Raw genomic sequence first — 22,941 nt, 5'->3', positions numbered from 1 at the left:
AAAACACAAACAATCCAAATGTCTACCCACTGATGAACAGATGAGGTGTATGTGTATATATCATACACATGCAAAAAAATGAAGTACTGATACAAACTAAAACGGATGAACCTTGAAAACACTGTGCTAAGTTAAAGAAGCCAGACACAAGAAGCCACATATTATATGATCCCACTGATATGGCATGTCAGAACAGGCAAATCCAGAGACAGAAAGAACATCTGTAGAATGGGGAGTCACTGCTAATGGGTACAGGGTTTCTTTTTGGGGTGATGACAAGAGTTCTGAAGCTAGATATTGGTAATGGTTGCACAATTCTGAATGTACTAAAACACATGTGGTATATAAAACTGTATCTCAATAAAGCTATTATTTTTTAAAAATATTTCATCTTTCATTGCCATTTTCCTTACGTGACTTCTCGTTTAACAGCAAAAGGTACATAAAATAAGGACCAAGTCTCCCAGGGACACCTTTAATGCCAGCCTTAGTCTTCTGTTCCCTCTTCATTAGAAAGCTGTATTTAAGTGCTGCTAACAGAATCTAGAAGTGTCAGTGCCAAAAAGGCCCATCAGGATCATCTAATTTCAGCCCTTCAATTTACAGATGAGGGGGATGGTCCCATGAAACAAGTGGTCCAACCTCACGGACTTCTCTCTTGCTTGCATGCAGTTCAGTGTGGGTCTGGCAGCCTGTCTTCAACTTGTGACATGACATGGGAACTTGGGTCTCCCAGGCACCTCAGAAACTCACACCTACTCTTGACTGCTTCCCACTGGAAGCGACACACATCACTTCCCTCTGACCAGACTTAGTCACATGGTACCAACGACAAGAGAGGCCGGGAAAGGTAGGGGACCATAAGGAATACTGGGTAAGCATCAGCTCAGCCATGGCTCACAGCCCAGCCTCACCACGTATTGCAAAGTTCTGACCAGGCGGTGATGGCGATTCTGATTCCACCCAGGAGAGGCTGTTTACGGGTAATGAGAGTCTGCGCAGTTGCTTTCCACAAGCCGGGAGATTCTCACGCGGACTGCTCCAGGCCCTGGTTCTTTGTTGTGAGTACGTCTGCCCCGTGGAGGTGTGGCAGGTCATGGGAGGGGAAAGGTCACAGATTCTTTTGAGAAACTGATGAAAAACACACTCCTAGTCAAACACATATCCAAAACACTAACGTTTCCATTCCATAAAGTTTTGGAATTGGAGCTCCAGTGAAGAACCACCTGCCCTCCATTCTCCCTGTGCTTCAGTGAAAACCTGTATGTATCCAAGTGCTTCTGACAAGACCACTTAAGTCCCACGGTCAAGTGGGGTTCTTCTCTGGGCAGAGAGAACACGCAAGCCCCTTAAGATGAAAACTGGTTTTTACTTATTCTCAACAGATCTGTTTGTTCCTGTGCTGATCTTTGCTGTAATAAAACTAGATCATGTTGAAGTCAAGGAAATATCATGGCATTGAAATACCATTCAAGTTCTATCATTTTCAAATGGGATTTTGCCAAGAAATAATAAGCAGAAAAGGTGGTGACATCCATTTAAGGAGTTGTCTTCATGGCAGTGATCATTTCCCCTGACAAAATACTGTTGGAAGCTGGGTGATGGGTACACGAGACCCATCATATCATTTGCTCTACTGTTGTGTATGACTGAACATTTCCATAACAAAAAGTTTAAAATGCACACAAACATGCACAGAAGCACCCCTTTTGTTATTTTTTTTTACACGGAATTCTTCTCAATGCTTAATATTTTTCTAATGCTTTCCCCCCATATTTATCAGCCTGAAGGGCTAAAATATGTTCAATCCATTTAAGGACATTTCTGTATTTTTGAAAAAAGAATTTTCACTGGGAAAATATTCATCATGTATAAATCCATTATTCATATGTATTGTGGGATCAATATACATTGTGGAGACCCCAGAAGTTAGCTATAGCCAAGACTTGTAAGAGTTAAGTATTTATTCATAAGTTTTAATGATGCCTGAAGAGTCACAAACACATAGCTAAAAAGGACATTTTAGGAGATAAGTCACATTTTTTCAACACCACAGCAGTTTGCTAAAATTCTCAATAGATTAAAACTGAACTCAGACCTGATTATGTCATTTAAAACATTCCTTTCTGCAACCAAAGTCATCAGCTATCCCAATTTCACACAATAACAAAGAACATGCTTGAAACTAGATGAAGATTAAGTATAAAAGGGTTTTCTTATACCCATAACTGACAAGATATAAAAAGTGGTTTGGTCAGCCTGAGAAAATCTGAAGGGCTTCCCTTTATAGAGAGAACCGTGGATAAGAGAGTGACCTTGGGGTCCAACTAACTGGGTGGGATCCTGGCTCTGCCATTTACCAGCTATGTGACCTTGGGCAAGTTCTTTAACCTCTCTGTGCCTCAGTTTCATCGTGTGTAAAATAGGGTAATAACAGTAACTACTGTTATTGAGTTTAATGAGTTTATACATATAAAGCACGTGGAATAATATCTGGCATATACTGAGCACTGAGTGTTAGATGAGCTTGTTATTATCATTCCCATCCAATAAGTGAAAGTAAGCAAGCCTTGCTAGCTCGGCTTGTCTGGAAAAAATATAGACAAAGGTCCTGGAAAGTCACCTGATCCCTGAACTAAGTAGAAATCTATGTATCCTAGGGTAGGTGGCATCACATGCTTCAGTGATGTGATAGCTACGATTTGTGAACACAGAGAACAATTTTAAATCCATTTCAGTCATAACCCAAAGAGAAAATGGGAATGAGAAGCAGTCCTGTTGTCCGCAACAGGGATGGCACAAAGTAGCTTCACTTCAGAATGACAGGCTAAAGAAACAGGCACATGTACTTACCTTCCCACTGGCCCCAAATCCTAAAGACATAACGGTAAAGACATTCAAAAGGGAATCACAACATAACAGTGATGAGAAGAGCTGAGGGATATAGTCTCTTTATTTTTTTTTTTAAGATTTTATTTATTTATTTGAGAAAGAGAGAATGAGAGACAGAGAGTACGAGAGGGAAGAGGGTCAGAGGGAGAAGCAGACTCCCCGCCGAGCAGGGAGCCCGATGCGGGACCTGATCCCTGGACTCCAGGATCATGATCGGAGCCGAATGCAGTCGCCCAACCAACTGAGCCACCCAGGTGCCCCGATATAGTCTCTTTAAATGCTGCCTACTTTCTAGAAGATGAAGAGAAAGCAGAGGGAACTGTATGATACAATGACCACAGCAGAGCTGGACACTTCCCAGAACATGCAGGGCTAAAGGCAGGCAGAGAGGCAGAGCCCTTTTTTCCTGGGGGAGCTGGATAGACGCCCAGCTCTGAGTAGGCAGGTATAGAAATCAGGAGCAGGAAAGAGGTTCATCAACCTGATCTCCTCCACACTTCTCACTCCTGGTCACTCACTCAACCAACTCTTACCAGGGCAAAAAGACTGCTAGAAAAACAAGAACCTTTTCTCAATTACCTGTATCATCAACCCACTTCTTCATTGATAAGGATCACCAGATAGTAGGAAAAAAAACCTCAAAAAACCAAAGGACAATAAAGGACACCTACGATGAAAAGCAGATCAGACTCCAGAAGAAACATATTATTTTAGGTCCCTGAAAAGAAATTCCAACTGGTATCCTCAGAGAGATATAAGATAATGCATCCTTAAAACAAAAGCAAGCAAACCATAAACAAGAAAGAATTCTTGGAAATAAGAATTATGATTGCTAAGGTAAAAAAGAAGGGAAAAAAATAAAATGAGAGTGGAGTAGGGTGCACACATTTGCTTATACATTTTAAAATAAGCAATGGAAGAATAAACCAAAAACCAATAAAAATGTTACTTACGTGGTATAGAGAAGAACAAAGGCATGAAAGGAAGCCAAAATTCTCTCAATCTACTTGCTTTATAGTTTTAGCTTTAGAACCAAGTAAATATTTTATACAATTAAAAAATAAAAGTCAAAAAGAAAACAATCCCTAAAAATAAAAAAAAAACAGACAAATGAACCTGAACTATTTATCGAATTGGTGGCATAACCACACAGAGAAGGATTACTTGAAGTTTAAACAGTGTTTTTTACTATACCTCTCTGGTGTTATTGTCAACAAAGGAGAACAGACATAAATACAAAATCAAAGAAATAAAAATCCTTTAACCCTTCATTTGAATTTGAAATATCAGTCTGAAATCATGATTTACCTTTTAATTTCTCTGAACATATTTACTGAAAAGACCTAGAAGGATTCAAATTCCAGTTGTAATGAATGCCCCTAATTCTTTTTCCCACCAAAAAATCAGAGCTCCTAATAAAAATGGCTGATTTTAGATCTGGGGTAAGAAACAAAAAAAGATAAGCCAGGAATTCTTATCAGGTCAGAAAGCAAAGAACCCCTCTAATCTGGCTTGTGTCAAAAGGACTCAGAGTGAACCTGAACAGTAAGCTATACTAATGACCAATAATGGGACAATTTAAGCATACAAACAAAACAAAACAAGGCAGAAAACCTCCCCTGGAGCAAAAATCATTAAATACATAAAAATTAATGAGTTTGGGGGCGGCTGGGTGGCTCAGCTGGTTAGGCGTCCGACTTGTTTTCCGCTCAGAGTCTGATCTCACGGATCTCATGGGTCATGGGATTGAGCCTTGTATCGGGCTCCACGCTGTGGGAGTCTGCTTGGATATTTTCTCCCTCTGCCCCTTCCCCCACTCATGCTCTCTCTCAAATAAAATCTTTTAAAAAATTAATGAGTTTGGACTTGGCAATAATTTCCTGGATAAAACACCAAAGCACAGGGATGCCTGGGTGGCTCAGTCTGTTAAGCGTCGACCTTCGGCTCAGGTCATGATCCGGGGGTCCTGGGATGGAGCCCTGCATCGGGCTCCCTGCTCAGCGGGGAACCTACTTTTCCCTCTGCCTGCCGCTCCCCCTGCTTCTGTGCTCTCTCTCTCTCTCTTTCTGAAAAATAAATAAAATCTTAAAAAAAAACAAACCATCAAAGCACAGGCAACAAAAGAAAAAACAGACAAACTGGACTTCAAAATGAAAACTTTTGTGCATCAAAAGACACTATCAATAGAGTGAAAAGGCAACACACAGAATGGGAGAAGATACATGTAAATCGTACCTCTGAAAAGGGATTCATATCCAGAATATATAAAGAACTACATACAACTCAAGAACAAAAAGCCAAACAATCCAATTTTAAAATGGGCAAAGGACTTGAATAGACATTTGTCCAAAGAAATAGACAAATGGCCAAGAAACACATGGAAAGATGCTCCACGTCACTAATCATCAGGGTGGAGCATGATGATTTGATCAAAACTACAATGAGATACCACTACAAATCCATTAGGATGGATATTATAAAAAGAAAAAAAACACACACACAGAAAATAAGCTGTTGGCAAGAATGAGGAAAAACTGGAACCCTGAGCATCACTGGTGAGAATATAAAATGGTATTGCCACTGTGGAAAACAGTAGGACAGTGCTTCAAAAATTTAAATATATAATTACCATATGATCTAACAATTTCATTTCTGAGTACATACACAAAAGAAGTGAAAGCAAAAATTTGAACAGCTATCTGTACACCAATGTTCTTTGCAGCATTATTCATAACAGCCAGAAGGTGGAAATAAGACAAATGTCCATCGATGGATGAATGGATAAACAAAATGTGGTACAACTATAAAATAGTATATTCTTAAGCCTAAAAAGGAAAAACATTCTGATATATGGTTCAACATGGTGGCAATATCAATGGACTTAAGAAGGCAGAGATCATGGTCTCTACTTCCAAAGTCATAGCTAGGTAACAGGATCTCAAGCACCCTGTTTCTCAAGCTCAAGGTGTAGAGTGAAGAGTATAGGTGGGCGGAGAGTGCTGGCTATTTCTCTGGGGAAGCCTGTCCTTTATCTTCTACATCTGTTTATAGCATCTTTCACTACATGTGTATGCGTGCGCGCGCGCACACACACACACACCTCATTTCTCTAGCCAAATATGTTCATCTGTTCTTTCAGTTTCGGGTTTTGCAACTTAATTTACCTTGCCAAAATTAATGATCAAATGTAGATGACCCTTTCAAAAATGATATATAAATGGTCAATAAGCACACAAAAAGATGCTCAACATCACTAGCTATCAGGGAAATGCAAGTTAAAACCACGAGATACCACTAACCACTGGGATGGCTTTAATAAAAACAAACAATACCACATGCTGGGGAGGATGTGGAGAAACTGCCTCTGAGGAGGCAAACAAGGTGCAGAGACTCTGGAAAACAGTCTGGCAGAACTTCAAAAGGTTAAACACAGAAGTACCATATAACCAAGCAAGAGTATACCCCCGAGAGAAATGAAAAACATGCCTACACAAAAACCTGTGTATGAAGTTTACTATTCATAACTGTAAAAAAAAGTAGAAACAACCCCAAAGTCTATCAACTGATGAATGAATAAACTAGATGTAGGAGAGCCATGCAATGGAATATTATTCAGGCATAAAAAGGAGAGAAGCACTGATCCATGCTACAACATGTATGAGCCTTGAAGACACTGTGCTGAGTGAAAGAAGCCAGACACAAAAGGCCACATACTACACATGATTCCACTGATATGAAATGTCCAGGACGGGCAAATCCATTGAAATAGAAAGTAGATGAATGGTTGCCTAGGGCTGGGGTGGATGAGAAGAATGGGGAATGGACTGCTAATGGATACAGGGAGGGCTTCTTTCTGGAGTGATTAAAAATGTTCTAAAATTGATGGTGGTGGTAGCTGTAGAATTCTGAATATACTAAAAAGCACCGAATCATATACTTTAGATGGATGAATTGTATGGTATGTGAGTTATGTTTCAATAAAGCTGTTAAAAAAATAAAGATGAACCACTCCATAAACAATTCCCTCTTCAGAGCAAAAAACACAGAAATTTTTTCTCCCCTCCAGTCTGTAACAATGTAAATCTAAATCTACCCTTGATAATATGGAGACGCCACAGGAAATTCTTCGGGGAGATTAGTGAAGTTATTGTCTATGAAGTTCAAAAGCCCAACCGTTTCCATGTTTTTTGTCAGTTCAGAATGACACGAGCCATATTTAGAAATGCACTCCAGAAAAATGCTTTGAAGAATTTTTATTCTCAACATTCATGAATTTAAAATATCTATCCAGGCAAAAGAAAATGCCTGAAAGATTTCGTTTTGTTCTCGCGGTCCTAGGACTCTTACTTTTTTGGCTCCCTGTGTAGCATGTTATCACACTAAAAAAGGGTGAGGCAATTCTGTATGGGAAGATGCCTGTCCTCCTAGCTCTCCTCCCGCCCCTCTGGCCATTCTTAGTTGCCTCTGGGAGCCACTCCTCCCCTAACCTGAAGCACCTGGGTCCCCAGAGCTCTATGCTGGGCCTTGTCTGTTTCTATGATCAACATGCTCTCCCTGGGAGAATCCCCAAATCCATCTCTCTAGCCCAGATCTTTCTCCTGTGCTCCACATCCCAAATATTCAACTGCCTACTGGACAGGTCCCCGAGTCAAGTGCGCATCACCAACCCTCCCCAGGCTCTCGTTCCTTTCCCGCCTTGGTGAACGGCATTGCCATCTACCTACTTGATCTACCATCGGCCTGTAAGCCAGAAACCTGGCAGTCACCCTCTACTCCTTACTCTCCTTTACAGCCACTTCATCACGTGGTCATACCCCTCCTGCCTCCTTACTACGTCTCAAGGCTTTTCCCTTTTCTCTACCTTCACTGCCAATCCAAAGTTCACACCTTCTTTTCCTCTTGCTGGAATTACAAGAGGAGCCTCCTGAGTGATCTTCCAAACTCCTGGCCTGCTCCCTTCTGGTTGCTGTATGATTGTTCAAGAGCCAATGTAATCACCTAGTCTCCTGCTTCACACCTGTTACGGCTCTCCACTACCCTTCCCAACTGTCTTCCCCCCACCCCTCTGCCCACCACTGCCCACTTCTTGCCACTGCCGTCTTCCCACTCTCCGTCTATATGCTCAGTTCCCTTCACCTGGCAAACTCTCCTAGTTTATTTTCACTCCTCCTGGATGTCTAACCTAGAAATCACCTCCTCTGGGATGCCACCTTGGCAAAAAGTGAACTAGGAGCCCTTCTGTGTGCTACCGGAACACCCTGTTTTTAGCCCCCTTCTTGGCCGAATCGTGGCCGTATTGTAACATAACTGCATCATGCCGCCAGTTTCCGCGTTTCCCCGCCACCTCCAGCCCTCAGGATCACTGAGCTCATTCAGGATAGTCAAGAGTGCTAAGCACGCCGTAAACATTCAACAGGTATTTGTTGAATGATTAGCTCATCCTCAATATTTACTTAATGGTGGGGTTTTTTTTTTTAAGATTTTTATTGATTTATTTGACAGAGAGAGAGAGAGAGAGAGAGAGAGAGAGAGAGACAGTGAAAGAGGGAACACAAGCTGGGGGAGTGGGAGAGGGAGAAGCAGGGAGCCCGATGCGGGGCTTGATCCCAGGACCCTGGGATCATGACCTGAGCCGAAGACAGATGCTTAACAACCGAGCCCATAAGGGTGTCTTTTTTTTTTCCATACAGTCAGTGTTTCATACAGTCAGTGTTGCCATCCACAGAAGCAGTAGTTAAGTCCTAGAAATAAGCCTCTGCTTAAATCAATAAATCAATAAAGCGACCGACAACGTGCCATGTTCACACAAGTACTCCTCAACAAAACAGACCATTCATTAAGGGCCGACAACCTGTCAAGCATTAAACTGAGCTTTAGATACCTGAACTCATTTAATCCTTGCTAGAACCCTAAAGTAAAAACAGCTGACATTAACTGAATGGGTACTCGGGGCCAGGCTCTGTGCTTTGCACTTCACCTGTATTATCTCATTTAATTCTCACAATGACCGTGTGAGGTAGGTAGAGCATCTAGAGAGGTTAAGTGAGTTTTTCAAGTTCTTGCCATGTGGCTGAGGTGGCTGTCACCAACAGAACTGGGCTTGGGGCTTGGTAATCTGAGGCTGAGCTCTCCATTGCACTATTCCACCTCTGTCAAATATCTAGACCTTGGCATTCTGTTTATCACTTAGAGGAGACGGCTGAAAGCTGTAGTCTTCTTGGAACTGACAGGAAGTTGAGTTGGAGTAATGAAAAGCAAAGTGACCTCTGTTTGGGAGATCATACCCATACCTACTGCTGATGACACCCAAATTCAGCTCTTTGGTCAGGACCTCTCCCTGCCAGGACTAGACTCATGAGACATCTCCTCAGGTCCTTCAAACTTTACCTAGTCACCCTTCCATTCCCTGAGCCTCCTGCTGTATGTACTGTTTTGGCTACAGTCACTACCAACCCTGAACCTGAACCTAAGATGTTGTCCCAGATGGTCCCTGTCCTGTTCCTTTGGCTTTCTATCCTTTACGGTCAATCCCGCCAATTCTCTTCACCTGGTCTACAGCAACTGCTCCATGAATGTGAGCTACTGTTACAGTTACATTCTAGATACCTTTCATTTTCTCCTTTATACCCACAGTATTCCGCTTCCCAGGAACTAGCCTTCTGGAGCAAGCAAGATCAAGACTGAGAGAGAATGCTTTCTATGAGGATCAGAAGCCAGGCTGTCAGATGCTCAGGCCCCAGCTCTTTCGATGGAAGCACACAGAAGGGAAGATATACTTCAAAGCTGGCTAATAGGCAATAGCAAAATCTAAGTGGCAAACCAAAAATGTATGAGAATGTCAGATATTGGGATAGAAACTAACAAATGGCTCCAATCCCAAGGAACCAAACATTCTTTTTTATTCCTTTTTACAAAATTAGAAGTCAGCCTTCAATCCTTTAACACAGTGGTTCTCAACAAGTAGAGGAGAGGATGCTTCACACACATACACACACACACCCAGCTCAGGGGACATTCGGAAATATCTGGAAACACTTTTTGTTTGTCACAACTGGGGAAGTAGGGAGTGCTAGTGGGTAGAGGCCAGAAATGCTGCTAACGATGCTACGATGCACAGGACAGCTCCCTTGTTCATCCAAAGCCAAAGACTTATCCAACCCAAGATGTCAATAGTGCCACTACTGAGAAACTCTGCTAAACAAATGCTTTGAGCACCTTCCGTATGCAAGTAACCTAATGTATAAAAAGTTACTTCTTTCTGAGAAGATGATACAAACTTCTACCTAAGCAAAGTTCCCACAGGTCCACAATACGATAAGAGTTATCATGGGAAAAGAAGAGGGTAAATGCTAAATGGTGGTTTAGAAGACAAATGCCATGAGTTCAGAGGGAGGAGAGCACCATGAAGGCTGAGACCCTCTTCAGAGATCTGAGAGAGCAGACAGGGCCCCTACAGTCAGGGCTCCCACCTTGGGAGGACCAGAGTCCACCTTTCCAGCTTTACTTTTAGAACAGGTCCCTTCAAGCCACCCTTTGCTTCTGCCAAACTGTTCACGCACGACAGCAGCTGGGCCACACGTCTACAATGTCCCACTCCTACTGTTATAATGGAGAAAACCTCTCACCTACTACTTCACCAAAGCGCTGCCCTCCAACTGAGCAGCACCCCACCCCAAGGTGGGGAGGACATGTCATCATCTCAACCCAATCACAGAATCATGTTCCTATGATTCCTACAGGAAGGAGGTAGTGAAAAGACCAAGGAGGAAAATGTTTTAAATGGCTCAGGCCCTTGTCCTCTGCCACCTAAAATCAGTGCTTAGGAGCAGTCAGCCAGGAGCTGCCTCATTTCCTGTAGTTGCTCGGTAAAAATAGGAAGTGGGGGAGGAAGTTCACAAAGCAGAAACAAAAGTAATCACTGCCTCGCTTCCTGAACACAAATCACCAAGCAGGGAGGGTATCATTAAAACATCAAAATGGAAAGGCAGGCATGGAGAGCCAAAGCCAGAGCAAAGGAAGTGACACTTCTGGATCCACCAAGCCCGGATTATTTCTGCGCCCGGAGACTGCCCCCAAAGAAAAATTATGTGCGAAACTGAACGCTAGCCTAGTATACAGAAACAGTTCCCAAGGAATTAATACTAAGCAGGTTAATTTAAAGAATGGTCCAGGAGTACCTGGGTGGCTCAGTTGGTTAAGTGACTGCCTTCGGCTCAGGTCATGATCTTGGAGTCCAGGGATCGAGTCCCGCATCGGGCTCCCTGCTCTGCAGGAAGTCTGCTTCTCCCTCTGACCCTCCCCCATCTTGTGTTCTCTCTCAAATAAATAAAAAATTAAAAAAAAAGAAAATTTAAAGAATCGTCCAAAAACCCTGGAGACACTAAAGTTCTATCAGAGTAAAAAATGTCAATGAAAAAGTTTTAAGGAGGCCAAGATTATTTTTTTTCTGTTCAAGACATGACTACTAAAACTGCTGTTAATACAAAACAAAAACTAAAAAGTTACCGAAAAACTGCTCAGTTGACAAAATCTGAAGCCCATTTATCCTAAACTGAGCTCTGAAAACTCAAGTACATGGGAAAATGAACAAACCCTACTAAATAAAAATTTTGATCAACGTTCAAATCTACCATAGTTAAAAGAAAGATGTTTCTATACGCATCCTCCAGCAACACGGTCAACCGTACGAGTGATGCCTGAATACTCTGAATGCTCAGGGCTCTCAGGATGCAGAGGGAGGGTATCCGTGCCTGCCCTCAAGGAGCTTCTGGTCTAATGGGGGAACAAACTGCCCCCACATGGTGACATCTGACTGCTTCTTGTCCTGACACTTGCTCTGTAACATTTATCACCACAAAATAGGACATTCCTCTATAATAACAAAGCAAGATATCATTAGTGGATCTGAAAAGCTTTTTTATTCAGTAATCTACAAACAAGTGATAATTTAATCTAAGCAGAAGAAAAAATGTTCTAACCATAAAGTCAACAGAGTTGAAATGTAGTTTCAAAATAGCACAGGTTTAAAAAAAAAAAAAGACCAAATGTGTTAAACAGTCATACAGATGAAGGGCAATTTTGTTTAAATTGAGAGTATTTTGGGGGTAGGGAGAGGAAGAGGAAGATCAAAGGCTATTTTTTAAACAGCACATAAATAAGTAGAAAAGTAAATGAAATGGATGGTAATCACCATATATTCAGTTTTATACCAAAAAAAATGGTGAACATTTAGTGGGGAAAAAAAATCTATTGCCAGTCCTGTGGAGGGTTGATCTAGCTGTCAAATTTTCTGGTGATAAATCAACCTGCTGTATTCTTTTTTTTTTTTTTTTTTAACCTGCTGTATTCTAAGACTTGTGTTTAGTTTCCTTATACAATCAAAAGGGTAACTCAAAACCTGTTGCCTTTAAAACAAGACAAGTATTAGAGCTTTTGAAAGAATTTTATTAGAGGAACACTCTAAGCCAAAACACTTTATTAAACAGAAATCTTCAAAAGAAGTTAAAGCAGGGGACAGGAGGCAGTTGGCAAAGGTTTATCTACAAATGACTACCACACATCACCAAAAGATAAATGAATTTGGCTCTGAAACTTCTGAAAAAGTTTCCTCAGGTAAAACTAGGTTTTTGGTAAACTAAAATGGCGTTGGACCATTAGAAGTTTTCACATCCAATACAGCCAAGCATGATGAAAATATTCACAGCAACAAATTGTGACCCTGATGGAAATTTGGGTATAAATTAAGGAGAATGACTTAAAGTAAATCTTTTTTTTTTTTTAACTGAAGTACAGTCGACTGAGGAAAATAATTTTTTAGAAGTCACAAGCATTGGTGTGATTTTTTCAAACCCAAATTGTTAAAACATTCCAAAAAATCTACATCTTTTAAAAACCACTAGTTTATTTTTGTTAGTATGTTACAGCATGAAAAGGCCTTGATCCACTCAGCTCTGTCTGAGCCTAGTTTTAGCCTTCATTACCCAAAAAGTTTCCAAACATAAAAGCAAGCTGAACTAATGAAAACTAACGTATCCATTAGAAAGTTATTTAAGAAAACTTAATTGTGCTACTCATTCTTAACAATTTGCACTATGGAACCTGTCTAAAATGAACCTCAAATGGAGAAAAACAAGTACTTATCAAGAAGCTTACGTACAGGGGCACGTGGGTGGCTCAGTCATTAAGCGTCTGCCTTCAGCTCAGGTCACGATCCCAGGGTCCTGGGATCGAGTCCCGCATCAGGCTCCCTGCTCAGTGGAAAGCCTGCTTTTCCCCCTCCCACTCCCCCTGCTTGTGTTCCCTCTCTCACTGTCTCTCTGTCAAATAAATAAATAAAATCTTTAAAAAAAAAAAAAAAGCTGGGCGCCTGGGTGGCTCAGTTGGTTAAGCGACTGCCTTCGGCTCAGGTCATGATCCTGGAGTCTCGGGATCGAGTCCCATATCAGGCTCCCTGCTCAGCGGGGAGTCTACTTCTCCCTCTGACCCTCTTCCCTCTTGTGCTCTCTGTCTCTCATTCTCTCTCTCTCAAATAAATAAATAAAATCTTAAAAAAAAAAAGCTTACATACAAATGGTTACATCAACCTGTAATGTATAAATTATTTCTCTTACTATGGAGAGGAATGATATAAACTTTAGATATAAGCACTTCAGATTCGGGACCATTTCTGAGAATTTAAGGCACCCTTGAAAAATTTGATCAATGGATAATTACAGCAGCTCCTGCCTCCAGGCTGGGAACACTGACTCCAGTTCTGTACACCCAGCAAGCCTTCCCATCTCTCAGAAAGAACAGCAAGTCAGAGTCCAGGCGAGGGAGCCCGTTCTTCCCCACAAACATCCCAGCAGGTCAGGTATGGAGCAGTGAGGACATTCAAGAAGCCTCCTCCCATTCCTCCCCTTATTCCCCAGGCAGGGGAGACAGCCCTACAGAGCAGGCCTGCAGTGGCTTACCACCATACTGACTTCCAGGACCTCATTTACTGAGGTCCTACTATGTGCCCAACACTGCTCCAGGCACTGGGGGTACAGGGGTGAATGAAACAGACACAATTCCTGCTCTCTGGGAGCTTACAACCTCATGGGAGAAAAACCTCATGCTTTTACCTTGTAGGTAAGATGCTACACAGTACATGGAACTGTCAGTTAAGTTGTGGCTCAGTCAGTTAAGCGTCTACCTTCGGCTCAGGTCATGATCTCAGGGTCCTGGGATTGAGCCCCGCATTGGGCTCCCTGCTCCATGGGGAGTTGGCTTCTCCCTCTCCTTCTGCCTGCCGCTCCCCCTGTGTGTGCTCTCTCTGGCAAATAAATAAATAAATAAATAAATAAATAAATAAATAAATAAATAAAATCTTAAAAAAAAAAAAGATGCTACACAGTAACAAAGAGATTTCCTGGAAACAGGCACTGACAAAGTGCAGCAGTTATGGGTATGGGCTTGGGAGTCAGACTGACCTAGATAGGAATCCCAGTTCTCAGTAATTATCAGTTAAATGAATGGCACTTATTAACTCTACTCCTCTGTTTCTTTGAACTCTGTGCCTCAGTTTCTTCAGTACAGTGGTGAGGCTTAACCCCATAAACCACAACACTTGGCACACCTTGAGTCTCACTCAGAAACTGGAGCTCTCTGCTCTGAAAGAAACTGGACACTAGTCAGAGAAAAGCATTTTATCTTCTAATGAAATACTTCACGCTAGCCTACTATTAGTGAAAAACAAACAAACAAACAAACAAACCCAAACTCTTCCTCCTCAAAATACCACATAGCTACCAAATTTTTCAAAAATATTACTTACCTTCCTGCTGCTCTGGCCCCAACTCTCAAGGTCCTGGCAACAAACTAAAAGGAGGGCTGCCCTGTGCCATCCAGAGGGGAAGGAGGTCATGGCTCCTCCCATTTCCCTGCCCACCACTCCCTCCTCTTTCAGCCCCAAGCTGAAGGAAGACCGGGCAAGGACAAGGCTCAGGAAGGGATCACCTCGCACTGTAAAGTACAAAGCTACTGTGGCCGCATCCTCTGCTACGTTGAGACCCAGGGGTGGGATAGGTCTTTGGGAGCTGGGGAGAGGGACCGACTGCTCTTGCCTCCCCTGCCTAGGTTATCAAAGCCTTCAGCTCTCAGGTCTGGGAGCTGAGTCTGGGAGCTGAGCCAGCTTCTCTCTGCCTCTGTTCTCAGGCATACACCTGGGGGTGGGGCGGGGGGAAGACTCAGGTATTCCCAGGCTCCCTGTCGTAAATACCATCTCACTGGCACCTAATTCCAAAATTATTTCTAATAAGAAAATTAGATTTTTTTCCCCCAGGTAATCTCTAGCTCTAATTCTGCACTCAAAAACTATCCCATTAAGATTCTTTGCAACTACCAATAGCACAGATTGGACAGCGACCCAGACACAGGCACACAGTAAAAAAAAAAAAGTGATACCATCTAGGAACGAATCCTAGAAATAGACTCAGTAAATGTAGAGGCCTGTATCAGAGACACTCACTGGCAGCACTGTCTGCAAGCATCCACCTGGAAGTAACCGACATGGGCTGCATTAAGGGATTCATTAAGTAAATGACACAGGGACACCTCACGGCCATTTCACAGAGCAAGGTCCAGTCTTATCAAGCCTAAGATGTCATTTATAAATCATATCATTATTTTATATAGGCTAAAAAACTCTGCCATATAACGATGACTTGTCATCACACGCTATATCCCAATTTCGGGCTCCCCTCAGGCTCTTTCCTGTTTCATTTCTCCATCTGTCTGGGGCACACATCACCCTTGGAACAAGTCCCTGGGTGCCCTTTTCTCCCCTTTCACTTTTTCTAGAAATTACCCATATTTAAGATTCACTGTTTGGATGAAACCATCCTGGGCCCCTTCAGTCCCCACGGAGCCTGTCTGAGCTCCACTGCCATTGCTTGTTGCTAGCTCTGTATGCCTTCCCCTCCCAGAGGAGCTGTAAGCGCAGGGAGGCAGGCTGGCTCCCTCTTGGTGCGCACTGCGGTGCCCAGCACTGGGCCACAACGACCCTGCCGCCAACGAAGAAACATACCAGTCGGGAACTCTGGATGGTCAAAGGACTTCACAAATATTACGTCACTAACACCTGACTATTAACTCCAGGAGGGAGCTCGTGTTACCTCCCCCATTTTCAGACAGGGTAAAATGAGGTAAAAAGAGGTTGGGTGACTTAAGAGATGAATGACTAGTAAGTGGCAGGGACAGAAACCGAACCCAAGCAGTCTGGATAGAGTCCTTGTTCTTAGAGTCTGTGCTACATTCCCTCTCTAAATGACTGCTTAAGTACAGAGCAAACACTTAAAAATTTGTTTTTATTAACTTCAAATTGAAAATATAATACACATATACAGTGAAAAGAAAACCATCCTGTACAAAAGGGTACGCAAGACAAAGCTAGTTCAGTCTCACAGCCTAGATTTCTGGGGCCTCATCCCAAAGGCAACCACCGTTTCTTTTCTATCATTCCAGAAATTTTTTTCTACACTTAGAAACCTATTTCGTGTGTATCTCTTTCTCTCCTTTGTTTTTTACACAAATGGGCCATATACGCACTGTTCTGCATCTTACCTGTTTCACTGACTGACATTTCTCTGAGCTTGATGCATATTTGCACCTACACTGTGTTTATTCAGTTCTAAGATACACATATTTTCACATTTTTTTTAAAAGATTTTATTTATTTGACAGAGAGAGACACAGCGAGAGAGGGAACACAAGCAGGGGGAGTGGGAGAGGGAGAAGCAGGCTTCCCGCAGAGCAAGGAGCCCAATGCGGGGCTCGATCCCAGGGTGGGATCATGACCCGAGCCGAAGGCAGACGCTTAACGACTGAGCCACCCAGGCACCCCTATTTTCACATTTTAACCCAAGATGGTTCCATAAAGCCAGAGGATCTTGGTGGGCTTGGACGTCACCAGGTAACAGGAGTCACAAAAGCTTTACATGTACATAAGAAGGACGCCTGGGTGGCTCAGTCGTTAAGCATCTGCCTTCGGCTCAGGTCATGATCCCAGGGTCCCGGCATCGAGTCCCGCATCAGACTCCTTGCTCAGCGGGGAGCCGTCTTCTCCCTCCGCCTGCCACTCCCCCCTGCCTGTGCTCACTCTCTCTAACAAATAAACTCTTTAAAATTTTTTTTAAAAAAAGGTACAGAAGATATTAAGTGTTAACCTTGCAACCGTGTGCAGGCTTAATCACCAGGCAGAGACCAGCAGCTGACACTGGACACTAACTTCTCCTGTAACGTAAGCACCTACATCACAGGGTTGTTGTGAAGATGAAACAAGGTAATATACACAAAGCACCTGGCACCAAACCTGGCTAGTACAATGAGTCCAAGGGATTAACATCACACCTGACACACTGTTAGTGCCCAATAAGTTACATATTGTCATTAATTATTTCTTTAAGAGCTGGCCCCGATTTCCTCTCCAATCTCATTTCCCTCCACTTCCATATTCATACCTGTCCACCCTTTACCCTAAAACTCCTTCAGCTCACATACCTCCTGCTTGCTCACCTACTCCTTTGCACCCGGCATGGCCTTTCCCCTTACTGTGGTGCTGTATTACCGTTCTCCCAGCATACTCAGCTCAAGCCCATCCTTCTCCAGAAAAGCTTCCCTGACAACAGCAGTTGGATTCTCTGGATGAGCAGTCTGGGCAGAGTGTATCTGTCATGACTTCCCCTCTGGTTCTCAGCTTTGTCAATGCACCCAGGAGCAAGCAGGGCCAGGGCAACTGAGTCAGGCCACCTAAACTCAAAAGATGACTGTGTACTAACCAGAAGACCAGTTACTAAGTTTATAAATACTGATGAGGGCTAATATTTGCTAAGCACTTAGCAGGTGCCAGGCAACAAAGAGGTAGGTACTACCATTCTCCCCATTCTACAGAGGGGCAAAGAGATTAGCCAGCACCCCAAGCTGAGGATCTGATCTGAGCGGTTTGGATATGGAGCTCTCAACCATTCACATTCTCTCCTTGGCAGGAAATCTCCATGTGAAGCCACATTCTAATCAGAAGGTATTAGGAGTGTGGAAGAAAGCAAGAGAAAGATTCTCCTGGCTAAAGGCATCAACAGAGATGCACCCATCTGTTTGGTGGTGCAGAGGCTCACTGGGCGACTGCACACAGCTCCTCCGGCCAGGGCCCCCAGGCAGTGCTCCCAGGCAGTGCTCCAGACATATCACCCAGTTCCTCTCTTGGACCCATCACCCCAGTTTCCATAGACACCATCCCAACCCTCTCCTAGAAATGCAGTCTTTCTTCTGAGGATACAAAATTAAGTTTAAGCATTCTGGCTACGAACACATTCCAAGCATGCCTTCTTGGGGTTACAGCCGGGTCATTTTGGCTGAACTTAAAGTTTTCCCTAAAATTCTCCGAACTACACTTAAAAAATGTCTCTTGGTTTGTATCTTTTCTATAGACAGTGCTTTTATTCTCAGATGATCACTGATTCATTCAACAAATACTTGATTGTTCCCAGAACACTGTGTTCTAGGTCCTGGAGCAGTGAACATGCAAGACCTCTGAAACCTGGGGGAGCTCATTACATGTCCCCCCACTTCTAGGCCCTTAGGATACTTTATGGCAATTGCTTTTTTGGCCTTCTTGTTCAGACTGTGCCTTTCAGCTCGGTATTTTATTTCTCCACCACAGTAACTAGCTCCTACTCTGAGTACTCCCTCAGTGTGAGTTAATTAAATTAATGAATAAAATCACTGGGTCTCATCTTTCTCATCCGGGGGGGGGGGGAACCAGATTATGTCTGAAGTCCCTAAGAGCAAAGATACAAAGTCTAAATCAAGTTGTAGGGACAGAAAGCAAACAGCAAATACAGCCCAAATCAAGAAGGCAAAGGAGATGGGCTAGGTCCTTACAGTTATGAAGGACGGGCCACCTTGGCAAGCAAAGAAGGGCTCCCTCAGCTGGAGAAAATATGGCCTTGAGAATATGACCAGGGGTCAGCTGGAGATAAAGAAATGACTTGCAGCAAAGTCTGAGTTGGGGTCACTGCGTGGAGACAGGAGTGAGGGGGTGAAGCGGTTCTCTGCCCAGAAGTCATATACTGGATGAATGGGAAGAAGCATGTTTTTTGGGAAAAGAGGTAGAGGCATGAAGCTAGGCCTTGGAAAATGCTCACAGGCAGATGTGGAAAGAGAAACAACAAAGTCAAGTGAAAAAGCAGTCACAAATTTAAGACGACCACAGGAGCTCCAACTCAAGAAGGCCAACCAAGAGGAGATTGACAACAGCAAGAAAATCTGGCTCACCATGCCAAATATTTATGGTCAAGGTCAAGGGAAATGAGTAAGCAGCAGCCACTGCATCTATCAATTGGGCCTCAAGAGCAGTTTCAGTAGAGATAAAGACATTTGAAGCAAACCCCTCACAAGTTCAGGCTCTCTGTGAACTTGTACTAAGAGAAAAAGGCATTCTTTTTTTCCCCCCCTGTAACTCCAAAGTAAAGCAATTCCTTTTCAAACCAACATTCTTTGTCCACCTAGGAAGGTCATCATTTTCCACAAAGGACAATATCTCAAGAGGGAAAGAAAGAGACTGGACACTCAGCCCATGTGATGCCCCAGCCTACTAGCTCTTAGATACAATTACTTTCCTACAGACTTGGAAGACCCACTTGACATAAAGCTTCTGGTGTATTAGGCTCCAGGAATGAAACAGAATAAACATTTAGTAAGATTTCAGCAGAATCATGTGCAACTTGTTTAAAAAAATTTTTTTAAAGGATGCTTAAAACATGCTGTCTTCCAAAAATCCAGAGATAATTTTAGATTGAAAAAATCTAGGCTTGCCAAGGGAATCTGAGAGCTTTTCTATCTTGGTCTCCAATGCTAACCTACGTATTCGTGTGCAAAAATAGAGGAAGATTAGAATCTCAAATGCCAGACTGAAAAGTTGCCACAACAAACCTGAACTCTTCATATGGAGTTTGTTGTCTTGTCAGCAAGAAAGCAAATGAAACAAACTTTTCACTTTAAAAGATAAAAAGAAAAAACCCTTCAAACATGAACTATTTCCTAGACTTATAAAGGAAAATGATTAAGAAAAAGATACTGTGAATGAAATGTAAAAACAGCATATACAAAATCTAAATATCAATTTTGTGAGTAGTCCCTTATAAACACATACTGAGAACTTTAGGTCTAAAACAGGACAAAACAGCAGTCACAGCTTATTCAATAAAACTGGGTCAACTAACCATTTGGAAAATATTTCGTATCTTACACCGAGACGAAATTTTAAGTAGAAATTTTTAAGCTGGAAGTTAAAAAAAAAAAAAAAAGGCCATGAAATGAGAAGCAAAAATGAATGGAACTTTTTATAACACCGGGATGGAGAAGAATTTTCCAAACAGGTCAACAAAGGAAACAAATATAAAGCTATTTTTTAAATGAATGTTACCTTTGACCTCTTTTGTAAATTTATCCTAAAACAATCAGACAAATCCCTTTGGCAGAATTATCTTGTGACGAACTGGAAACAATCTACATGTTCATCTGTAGGGTTTGGTTACATTATGGTATACAATGGTGACTATGAAGTCCATACAAGTGATTATACAAGTGAAACAGCCTTTTATTGGTATTAACAAAATGTTAGCAACGACTGTTCATCTGTAGGGTTTGGTTACATTATGGTATACAATGGTGACTATGAAGTCCATACAAGTGATTATACAAGTGAAACAGCCTTTTTATTGGTATTAACAAAATGTTAGCAACGACTGTCACTGAGTGGTAGGTGGGCGGATGACTGTCATCTAAAAAAGTACTGGGACAGTACAAAACACGATACTTTTTGTGTTGTCTCGAATGTGAAGAGAACGAATTGCTTTTATAATGGGGGTGCAGGGGCGGGAAGAAGCGACTTTCAAATTGGGGTCCCCCAACCGGAGTGTTCATCTGGCAAATTTTGTGAGGAGTATAAACAGAATTCTTATCGTGTCAACCAGGCAAGCTTCTTTCCTCGCACCGCGCGGAGCAGGAAGACACACCCCTGACCCTGCACTCGCCCCCAAGGCGTGGGTCCTTCATCCCTGGCCCCGGCCCCCCTCAGAACCTCCCCCGGCCCGACTGCGCCAGCAGGCTCCGCAGGGCCGGAAAATCGTGTTCCTCGGCGGCCCCACACGGCACGGAAGGTGCGCGCAGCCGGCCGGGCAGCCGCGGGGCGGCGTGAGGGCCGCGTCCCCAGCCAGTCCCGGCGGACCCCGGCCGCCCAGAGGCCGCCGTGCTTCGGCGGACTGCTCCGCCGGCTTCCGGGAGCGGGTGCCCGCGCCAGCCCGACCTCCCCGGCCCCGGCGGCCCGAGGGAGCGCCCCCCGCCCCTCCCGCCCCGCGTCTGCGGGGTTCCCCCCCCCCACACCCGGCGCCCCCGGTCCCGGGCACGAGCCGGGAGGCCCCTCCGGGCTTCCGTCCGCCCGGCCAGCGCCCCCAGAGCCCGGCGTCCTCCACAGCGGACGGGCGAGGGGCGGGAGCCCGCAGTCCCGCGCCCCGCGGCCCCGAGCGGAGCGGCGCCCCGCGAGCTCGTCCAGTCGCCGGCCCCGGCCGCAGCCCACCGGCCAGCCCCCGGCCCGCCCGCCTGCGCCAGGAAACGCCCGCTCGCGCCCGCTCCTCACCTGCGACGCGCCCCGGCCCCCAGCGCACCGCCCGGACCGGCTGTGTACACCGGAAGTGACGTCTCCGGGCCGGCCCCGCCCCCGCCCGAGGCGGACGCCGGAGTGGCTGCAGACCCCGGGGCTCGGAGCCAACCCCCCTTGCGCTAGCCGGGAGGGGGCGGCCCTGAGCTTCCTACCTTAGGCGCGGAGGACCTCCCTGTGGGACTGCGTTAGGGCGGGGGTTGAGGACAGCCGGCCAGAGCCCGCAGGGCCACCCCGATCCTCCACTATGGCTTGGACCCTGGGCGGGAGGGATTAGCTGCGTCCTCACGTATTTATTATTGAAATAGATGACTAAAATATTGAGTGCTTACTGGATGCCGGGTCCTGACAGGCACCGTAGGGACCGGGGAATGCATGCCCTCACCCTTATAGGTTGATTCTCTCATGGAAACACAATAACATTGTCATAAATACACACGATGAGATACTGCCAATTGTGACAAGTGGTAGGAGGGGAAAGTGGAAGAGGGAGGGGGAGAGAGTCCCCTGACCTAGTGTAGGAGGGTGATCAGGGAATTCTTCGCCCAGGAAATAGAGCAGGAGTTGAGGTCCTAAAGGGAAGAAGGAAGAAAACAACTTGGAGAAGCAGAGAGGAAAGCACGGTTAGGGCAGAAGAAACAGCAGGTGTCTTCAATGGCTTTGTGTTCAAAAAACTAGGGTGGTAAGAGCTTGCCTGAGAGCATTGGGGAACTAGTAAGTTTTAAGCAAGGGGTGATTTTACCATACTTGTGGGCTTAAAGGGATTACTTGGGCTAGAGTTGCAGGGAAGGACTAGAGAGGGGGAGGCAAGAGTGGATGTAGATTTCTTTACCCACGTTCATAAGCAGCGTTATTCATAATAGTCAAAAAGGCGGAAGCAACCCAGATGTCCATTGCTGGATGAGTAGATAAACAAAATGTAGTCTATCCAAGCAACGGAATATTATTCAGCCTTAAAAAGGAAGGAAATTCTGACACATGCTACAAATGTATGAACCACGAAGCATTATGCTAAGTAATAAATAAGCCAGTCACAAAAGGACAAATATTCTACAATTCCACTTATATGAGATACCTAGAGTAGGCAAGTTCATAGAGACAGCAAGTAGAAGGTAGTTGCCAGGGAGTGGGGAGAGGGGAGTATGGGGAGTTCGTATTTAATGGGTATAGTGTTTCAGTGGGCAAAGATGAAAAATTCTGGAGATGAATGCAGTGATGATGCACAGCCACATCAAAACCATACACTTAAAATGGCTAAAATGGTGAATTATATGTATATTTTTATTTATTTATTTATTTATTTTTAAAGATTTTATTTATTTGACAGAGACAGACACAGCGAGAGAGGGAGGACAAGCAGGGGGAGTGGGAGA

General features: G+C 44.0%; 1 protein-coding gene across 4 annotated transcripts in view; it reads right to left on the bottom strand.

Annotated features, from left to right (window-relative positions):
* Positions 1-21,592, bottom strand: part of GARRE1 (granule associated Rac and RHOG effector 1) — an 80,150-nt gene extending 58,558 nt beyond the window's left edge. For 2 of the 4 annotated variants that reach the window (XM_028123515.1, XM_028123520.2), the window contains exon 1: positions 21,548-21,592. The gene's annotated coding sequence lies outside the window, so the exon portion shown is untranslated. Of the gene's footprint in view, positions 1-13,997; positions 14,189-21,547 lie in introns of all 4 variants that reach the window. The other 2 variants (XM_088027565.1, XM_088027566.1) reach the window with 2 other exon arrangements.
* Between the last annotated feature and the right edge of the window lie 1,349 nt (positions 21,593-22,941).

This window comes from Eumetopias jubatus, unplaced genomic scaffold (genome assembly GCF_037043125.1).
Source record: "Eumetopias jubatus isolate StellerSeaLion01/CBP00866 unplaced genomic scaffold, mEumJub1_p1.0 scaffold_10, whole genome shotgun sequence".
In the NCBI taxonomy this organism is placed as follows: Eukaryota; Metazoa; Chordata; class Mammalia; order Carnivora; family Otariidae; genus Eumetopias; species Eumetopias jubatus.
Note: the sequence above shows the minus strand (reverse complement) of the source record. Positions and strands in the feature narration are given on the sequence as shown.